Here is a 9868-nt window from a genome sequence, read left to right on the forward strand (position 1 = left end):
TAGCTTAGCCTCATGGTCCCTTCCAACTTTACAATTCTGTTATTCTATTGGCCTAGTGAATTTGGCTAAAAGTTTCATGGATTTTAAAAAGAAAGTATAGCTCACATTTCTGTTCATGCCCTCTTTCCTTCTGCTGGCTAGATTATGGCAAATAGCATTTTCTGACGATTCAGCTGTGGGCTACAAAATAAGCAGGGTTAGGGTGCACACTCTTGTCATGTTTGTATAATTCACACTTCATACATGAGGACTAAAAACTGACTATATAAGAAAATGTAGGGGCCTAAACATACAGATGGCATCCAGGTTTATATTTTGTTTTCATCTAACCCAGATGAGGCAGTGGGCATTCTGAACCAGTGCTTGGGTTTGCTAAGGAGCTTATTGAAGCGAATAAAGAGACCCATTCCAGGCAAAACAAAGTTGCTATCATTGGATGGTGCTTCTGTTCATTTGGGGGTTTGTTCAGTCTGCATTGGATAGAGTTGTACTCCCCCTAAAGGGAAGGCTTGTTATTTGCAGGTGCTTTTAGATCCAGCACTGTCACTTGAGGCTCAGGTGGCGGCAGTAGCAAGGAGTGCCTTTTAGCAGCTTCACCTGATCCATCAGCTATGACCCTACCTGTACAGATAGTCTCGTGGCAGTTACCTGTACTCTGTTAATCTCCCAGTTGGATTACTACAATGTATTAGATGTAAGACTGCTTTGAAAACAGTTAATCCCAAACAGGGTAGCCAGCTTATTGGTGAGGACTGGTAAATAATCATCACATTACAGCAGGGGCTCATAATTTGCATTAGTTTCCTGTCCATTTCTGGGCCCAGTTCAATATGTTGGTTTTGACCTTTTGGAGACCTAAACAGCATGGGGCCAGGTTACCTGAAGGATTGCTTTTCCCATATATAATGACCCAGACCCTGAGATCTTTCTTGGAGGCTCTTCTCCAGGTCCCCCCCACCTAGTGAAGTATGGTGAGTGGCTACTAAGGACCTTTTCGGTGGTGGCATCTCTGTTCCCAGAAACTCACCTATTTTAGGTGGGATGCTTTATGCCAATTTTAATTGGGTTTCTGCATCATCATCATCATTAGGGTTATTAATTGTAAATTGTATTTTTCTTTTAATGTCTGTGTAAACTACCCAAAGAATTTGCTTGGATGTGCTGTACAAAAACATAATAAATACATTAAATAAAAATAAATATTTTTGGACCTACCATAACCAGTCTCCAAGGACAGGTACAATCATGTCCATGCTGATATTTACTTCACTTCTGTACTAATGGGAAGATGTACAATGGAGCATATAGATTTTGAATAGGACTAGGAGTTTTTTGAAATGGCGACAGCTAATTACGATCACATAATTTGAATAAACCAGGTATTAACTTTTTATCTGTAATTATTTGCTATGTAAAAATAATTTAGTATGAGAAAAATGTGCTGCAAAAAAAAATAATGTTGATAAGGTCTTCTAAGTTAGTCATGGCCACATGACCCGGAAAAGCTGTCTATGGACAAACACCGGCTCCCACGGCCTGAAAGCGGAGATGAGCTCCACACCCCATAGTTAAATTCAACTGAACTTAAACGTCCAGGGCTCCTTTACCTTTACCTTTCACCTTGGTTAAAGAATAATAAAGAAAAAGAAAAACCATTATTTAGTAAACTATTGACGAGGCCTTAGATGTTGACTCTAAATGAGTTTCTAAGATGATCAGTGGGCGGTGACAAAAATATTTGGCCCATTTGTATCAGCTCTGTGGATGACAGCAGCTGAACTTCTTGCCTGATTTCAGCAGAGACTTTGGTTTAGGTCACACAACCATTGTGGTACATGACAAATGTGGATTATTGTGGTTGTTCAAGGTTGCTCAGGGTATGATCCTCAGATCCTTGGTATGTCACCAATTTTAGGAGCATGGGAAACTGCCTTATATTGAGTCCGACTGTTAGTCTATTTAACTCAGTATGCACTGACTGGCAGTGGCTGTCCAGGGTTTTAGAGGGACTGTGACAGAATGAGTCTTGCCGCCTTGATTGTGCTGCCTTGCTATTCTGTTGTGGCCCTTTGGTCATGAGCAGGCCTGAAGGAGCACAGCTAAATAGACTAATAAATCTTGCGGAAGTTGTTGAGGATTTTGGCTAATCTTTGCATGCAGTAAATATTTGACTCCTAAACACTGGCTATAGAAAGTAGGCAAACGGGTTTTCTAGACACGCCTACAAGTTTTTCAGATGCCTCTGAGCGCTGTCCTTAACTTTCCATGAAATAAATGACAAAAATCCCAACAGCTCTTTTATAACCATCCCTTGGGATTATTTTCTTTTAGAAATTGTTGTTGATCTCTCAGGGCGGTATTTAAATAAACTTTTTACGATCCACCTTATTTCCATGATTGTAAGTAGCTGTAAACTGTTTTTAATATTGTGTTTTAATTGTTGGTAAGCTGCCCTGGGACCTTAGCGTGAAGGGCTGGTAATAAATTGTGATAATAATAGACTCTCTGAAATGAATGGACCTAGCTTCATCATATTCATTAATTACAGTGGGTCTACTCTGAGTAAGACTTGGTTGAATCAGCTTTGCAGGGGGTTAGATTAGATGACCCTTGGGGTCCCTTCCAACTCTACCATTTGGTGATTCAATGAATACTACACAAAGAGTTAAAGCAAGGCGTGCATTATTATGGTGGAATACTCTGTTCATATAATTTATATGGAAGGGCAGTAAAGCAGGCCATCAAAACATATCCCATAAAATCTGAACTTCATGAGGGATACTTTATTCATCTGTGTACTTAGTTGTTTCCCACTGTTATTACAGTGGAGCTGGGATAAATTTGATGATTCCCCAGTGCTCCAGAGAACATGTGGAGAAGATGCAGCTATAAATTATTAGATCGATAAAAATATTTGCAGTGGAGGTTAGGAAATCTTACTTGTAGTTCAGTTACTTGCTTGAAAGAAAACCCAAAGCATCAATTATTTTGCATACGATGAGCAAGTTGAACAGCTGAGCAGGAAAAAAAAGGCGGATTGACATTCCTGGGTTGCTTTCCTTTCTGTGATCTCTCTGCCCTTTTGAGATGATCAATGCAAATGTGGGGCCGTTTTGCACCTCCATTTGCTTAATATATCACCTGTTATGTGGGTACCTCAAGACCAGGCATAGGCAAACCCAGCCCTCCAGATGTTTTGGGACTACAACTCCCATTATCCCTAGCTAACAGGACCAGTGGTCAGGGATGATGGGAGCTGTAGTCCCAAAACATCTGGAGGGCTGAGTTTGGGGATGCCTGTTCAAGACAATGTACAACGATATCAAAGAATAAAACATTTTAAAAAATACTAAAATGAATAGACAAGACGGTAGAAATATGAGAGCTGGCATTTGCAACCAGAAAAATCCATGGGAAACCAAAATGCATTTTAAGCATGCACTGGAATTCCATAGTTATAGTAGTTATTATGTCCGAGTTACATGCAGAAAATACTGGTTTCCAGCTCCTGTCAAACCAGTAAGGTGTTTTTGGGGAAGAGCCATAGCGGCTTTATTTATTTATTTATCCATGGAGCTGAAGGTGACATAGTTCTTCCACTCCTCATTTAACCCCCCACAACAACCCTATGAGGTAGGTTAGGCTGAGAGGCAGTGACAGGCCCAAGACCACCCTGTGAGCTTCACAGCTGAGTGGGGAATCGAACCCTAGTCTCCCAGGTCCATCACTAACCACTGTGCCACCGCAGGCTCCACACTGCTTTGCATATGATAGGGTCCAGGGGCATTCTCTGGCATCTCCAGGTGAGACTGGGAGAGACCCCTGTCTTTAACCCAAAACAGCTACTGCTGGGCAGTGTGGCCAGTACGGAACTATAGGGACCAATGGTTTGACTCCGTATAATTGCATCACTGTTACACACAGAGACACGTTTAAAGATATACACCTGGTGCACTTTCTTCCTAAGATTAGTGCTGTGTGAAGCGCCCTCCCCCCTTTCATGAAAGTCTTCGCTTTCTGTAAAAGAGGTACTTGTTACTTCCTGCTTCTTTCCCAGAAAGTGGAAGAACTTCAAAGACGTTTTCTGGGAGGTACGTGCACCTTATTAAATGTATGAAGTGCGCAAGTGGATGTTGTTTCATTTTCATGTTTCTTTTGAAGCTTAGTCACAAAGTCCTCCTAAGAAGCATTGCCCAGATGTAAGCCTTTGCAAGAAGAGCCCTGTGCTTTCATGTTGCTTTCTAACTTTGAAGTTCCACTCGGCCATATATACAGTGGTACCTTGAGTTACAGATGCTTCAGGTTACAGACTCCGCTAACCCAGAAATAGCACCTCGGGTGAAGAACTTTGCTTCAGGATGAGAACAGAAATTGCGTGGTGGAAGCACGGTGGCAGTGGGAGGCCCCATTAGCTCAGGGTAAGAACAGTTTCAGGTTAAGAACGGACCTCCAGAATGAATTAAGTTCTTAACCCAAGGTACCACTGCAAGCACAATACCCCCTCCCCCAATATTTTTTACAAAGTTCTCCGCTTCTTCGCAGACCAGTTTGATTCACTCCCATCCTCCTTAGAATTGCTGAAAAAGCTAGTGTTGGCAGAGGTAATATTCGCTCAGCATAGCACAACATTAGACTTCCTAGAAGCGGCCAAAATAGCTGAGATATATTCCAAGCCTCCGTCTCATACCTTTCCCTTAAAACCTTTCTGCAATTTATGTCTGCTTATATTTTCTGTGCCATAAATCCGATGTTTGGAAATGTATTGGGCTCATTTGTTTGTTTGGATAACTTCCTAGCACTCAGTTAGTGGAGCCACTGCTTACTATATTTCCAATTACAGTTTCCTTGGTGCTGTTGCAGGTTTTTGTTGTCTGGTTTTGCTTTCTAATAAAGTTGCTTTATGGAACTGTTTGTGAGCGTTCATACAGAATTAGATGGAAATGGAAATCTGTGAGATATTTGAATAGATTAGCATCATTTAGACCATCTATTCAAGTTGCTAATGTAAGAAATCATTTGCGGGTTAATGAAGAGTAATTTTTATTGTGCTTCTGTGCCTAGATTCCTCAACAAACAGTGTGTTGGGTGGCTTGTGCTGACAAAATTTCAGTGGTGTAAGTGTTTGAAGGAGAAGTCCCCTCCTCCCTGGGCTGCCGTTTCCTTGCAATCCCATTCTAACTGGTCACCATATAGCCTCCAAGTGGTTTCTTCAGTACAACATAATGGCCCTACAGGAGCAGTGTGCATTAAAGACACCTCCCAATTTACATGGGGATTACATTCTGAGGTGGGGCGCAGGTGGCAGAGTCTAGGACTTGCCGATCAGAAGGTCGGCGGTTCGAATCCCCGCGACGGGGTGAGCTCCCGTTGCTCGGTCCCTGCTCCTGCCAACCTAGCAGTTCGAAAGCACGTCAAAGTGCAAGTAGATAAATAGGTAGCACTCCGGCGGGAAGGTAAACGGCGTTTCCATGCGCTGCATGCTGGCCACATGACCCGGAAGCTGTACGCCAGCTCCCTCGGCCAATAAAGCGAGATGAGCACCGCAACCCCAGAGTCGGTCACGACTGGACCTAATGGTCAGGTGTCCCTTTACCCTTACCTTACATTCTGAGGTACCACATGTTTACATAAAATCGCATATATTTGAAACACCAATGGAAAAGCCTGCAAACACTTTCCAAACCTCTGGAAATCCTTGAAAAACCCTACAGCTCTTACCAGATGCCAAACTCCACCACTATTGCTCCCTCCAAACATCCTTGCTCAAACTCCAGCTCTCTACAGGCCTCAACTGTCAATGCAAGGGCGTCCATTGGTTGGTGTGCATGGTTGCACGTCAATTGGTCGTTGCCTGCACTTCACTTAGTTCAAAATAGTGTAAGCCAACCCTGCTGTGTTTGGGAACTTTCCTGCCCTTTCTGCAAGGACTTCTGCCCCTCAAGTTCTGCCCTGATGGTACCACTGGTTAGAAAATGAACTGAAGTTCATACCTCTTTGGAGAGCACAGTTCTCATATTGTCCTTGTGAACATCTGCCTGCAAGACTTCCACTGTTATTTGTACGCATCTTTTTACAAGGACCATCTCTATTAGTACCATTTTACTGTTAAGACCAGCGGTGGTAGTGGAAGAGTGTGATTTGTCCAAGGCTTATTACAGCAGGCGTTGAACAGAATTGCAAGGTTACTTTCAAATGAAGTTCCAACTCTACATCCTCTGGACCACAGAATCTCTGACCCCATCTCTGGTACTACTTTTAAATCTTTTAAAAGGTCTTGTGAGTGGTTCCAGTTTACTTTAAAAAAAACCCAAACAACCCCATACAGTTAGCACCTTTTAAATACAGCCGTGTTATCGAAAAATAATTTGTGTTCCTTCTGTTTGGATAAATTTTTTTTTAGAGTTTATGAGCTATTTTGATTGCGATGCCTTCAATTAATAAAATTCACACATCTTAACACCAATTTTGCACTAAGGTTCACATTTTCCTCGTGGGCAAAATCCATTTGAGTAAAGAAAGATAATGAAATTTTATGTTAGCAGCATTAAATACTTAATTACCTTACAGCTGAGTATTCATAAGTGACCTGAAACAAACTGAACTGCATCAGAAAATTATATGCTGATGGAACAAAAAATTTAATTAAATATGGAAGTATAGGGTAGAAGAAAATGCCATTAACATTTCACCTAAATACTGTCATGACGCTATGCTAAAATGCATCCTGAATTTGCATTTCTTTGTCGTGATTAATAAATACATTAGTACAGTACTGTCAGTCCAAATCACATCCCTACATTCAGCCTCCTCCATGAAAGAATTAAACTGAAAAGGATAATACACATTTTACTATTTCATCCAAAACCCTAATTATGTGCTCCATTAGTATATTGATGTATAAATCCAAATTCTCACAGCATGAGTTTAACTCTTCCAATTTTGTTGTTGTGTTCAGTATGTTCATTAAAAACACCCAAAGGCAATCCATATAACAGTCTCTTGTTAGATAAATGGGCATTTCTTGTTCAGTAATATGAACAGTATGTTCTAAACTATTCTAGTGCTGGTTCTTTAAAAATAAAAATGCAAAGTTTATAAATTCTTGCTCAATTTTGGTTTTTGTATTCCTGCCTCATCTGTACATATATCTTGCAGTGTTCGGATAACTATCCCAATAATACTTGGGAAAAGGTGAAATGTGGGCTTCATCTTCACCATCATTGAAACTATCTCACCACTAGCTGGTTTTGGATTTTTCAGTCATGGTGCCATAGCTTTGGAATGTACACTTGGCACCTACTTTACAATATTTGTGGTGCCAGGCTTTTTATTTGCCCAGATATTTTAATTTCTATAATCCTGTCTTCCTTTTTAATTTTGCTCCGCTGGTGTTGACTATGGTTGTTCGCAATGGTTTGTGTATATTGTATGGCCTTTTTTTATTCTGACATTCATATCCTGTGTTTTTTCTCCAAGAACACCTGCTTCTCTCCCCCCCCATCTTTTCCTCACAATAGCCGTGTGAGGTAGACCCAGCTGAGAGATAGTGACTGACCCAAGGTCACCCAGTGGACTTCATGTCTGAGAGTGAGGGTTTGACCCCTGGTTTCCCATGTCCTAGCCCTATACTTCAACTACTAACATTGTTCTACACTACAGTGGTACCTCGGGCTAAGTACGTAATTCGTTCCGGAGGTCCGTTCTTAACTTGAAACTGTTCTTAACGTGAAGCACCACTTTAGCTAATGGGGCCTCCTGCTGCCGCCGTGCCGCCAGAGCACAATTTCTGTTCTCATCCTCAAGCAAAGTTCTTAACCTGAGGTACAGTGGTACCCCGGGTTACATACGCTTCAGGTTACATATGCTTCGGGTTACAGACTCCACTAACCCAGAAATAGTATCTCAGGTTAAGAACTTTGCTTCAGGATGAGAACAGAAATTGTGCTCCGGCGGCGCGGCAGCAGCAGGAGGCCCCATTAGCTAAAGTGGTGCTTCAGGATTTGTGGCCCTGCAAAGGGGTTGTTTTGTACTTGGAGCAGCACTTCGGTTTTTGGGATGGATTGTATGCAGTACAGAGCTTCTGCCACTAGATAGCGCCTACTCACAGTTTCTTTTCTTAGAGTGTTACTTAACAAGCCCAGCGGAATCTCTGTGATTTCCCGCCCAAGTAAACCCTTTGTGCTCTGATACTCAACATAATCAAAATCTGGAATCAGATTGTTTTCATGCTGAATAAAACCATTAAATGGTACTGCTATAAAATACTTGCTTCATTGCCAAAAACAATAATAACCTTTTTAAAAAATGGTATGGCACAATGCCCACTTCAAATTGAAATCACATGCCTCACTGGACAAAAGTGCTTTGAAAAGCCATAACCAAATTCAAGTTGTCATTCGTCTTGGAAAGGTTGTTGTGAGTTGCCAATACTCTTCCCAGCATTGCTGGGAATTTGGGTACACTGCCCCCCCCCAGTAGTCTTGCAATGTTGCAGTACCACACAGCCTGATCCTTCTTATTTTTAGCCTTCATTTTAGTACAGGGATAGCCTAACTGTTGTTGCCTATGCTCTGGTAATCTCTAGGTTAGATTACTGCAGCACATTATACATGGGATTGCTTCTGAAGATAGTTTGGAAACTTCAGCTGGTGGAGAATTTTGTGGCCAAGTTGCTCACTGGGGCAAGACAGGTTGAGAATATTAGAGCAATCCTATCCCAACTGCAGTGGTTGTCAGTTAGTTTCTGGGCCCAAATCAAAGTGCAGCTTTTGACCTATAAAGCCTTAAATGGCTTAGGACCACCATACCTCAAGGACCACCTCTCCCCATATGAAGTGACCCAGACCCAGCAATCATCATCTGAGGCCCTTTCTCATGTGCCTCCTCTGTGAGAGGTCTGGAAGACGGGAACATGAGAACAGGCCTTTTCTGTAGTGGCTCCTTGTTTGTGGAATGCTCTCCCCAGGAGGCTCACCTGAGACCTTCATTACATAGCTTTAGGTGCCAGGCAAAAACATTCCTCTTCAGCCAAGCCTTTAATCAATTAAAGAATCTATGGCAAATCTATCCAAAGTCTGTTTCGGGAGCCTAATCCGGCCAGCCAGTCGGTTTAATCTGGCCCCTGTGGCAATTTATTTCCTGGGGTAAATTCCCCCCAAAAGCTCAATAAAATCCTTAAAAAGCTCAACGACTTCAGTTCTAAAAAAAGGTCAATAACTTTGGTCGGCCCTCATGCATGTTCACTTTATCAAATCTGGCCCTCTTTGAAAAAAGTTTGGGCACCCCTGATCTATGGCCTTTTAAACGCGGGGCGGGGGGCACTATTGTTTTGTTTGTTACTATGTTATGTACTTTTGTGTTTTTATATTATAAACTGCCCTGTGATCCTTGGATAAAAGGATCTTTGGATTATTAGTTTTTTAAAAAGATACAGAAACACATGAATTCTTAAATAGTAACAATGGCTTATCCTTTTAGCCAGGTATGAGTGGAAGACTTTTGTTTTTTGTTGTTGTTGTTGTTTTTGGTTTTTTGCATAAAATGTATTTCAAAAGTGTGATTTCTAAAACCTTGTACACCTTGTTGTCTTGCTTGTTTTCTTTCTGCTTTTACTTTTTCTCTGTTGTGCAATTTTTATGACCCATTCCTACATCATCCTTCTCATAATGCTTATTTACAAAGATCTCTGTGGCTCTTTGGATAATAATAGAATCTATTCTTGATTCTCCCAAACCTACTGTACAGTTAGATTTTAACAAGGTGGACTATTGGAAATGAGCCTTTATACCATATTTCTGCCTCTACTTCTAGTGTGTAAAATGCCTTCTTTCACCGCTCTGCGTCGCACCATAGTTCTTCGAATGAATTA

This window comes from Podarcis tiliguerta (assembly GCF_965153285.1).
Source record: "Podarcis tiliguerta genome assembly, chromosome: 4".
NCBI classification, from domain to species: domain Eukaryota; kingdom Metazoa; phylum Chordata; class Lepidosauria; order Squamata; family Lacertidae; genus Podarcis; species Podarcis tiliguerta.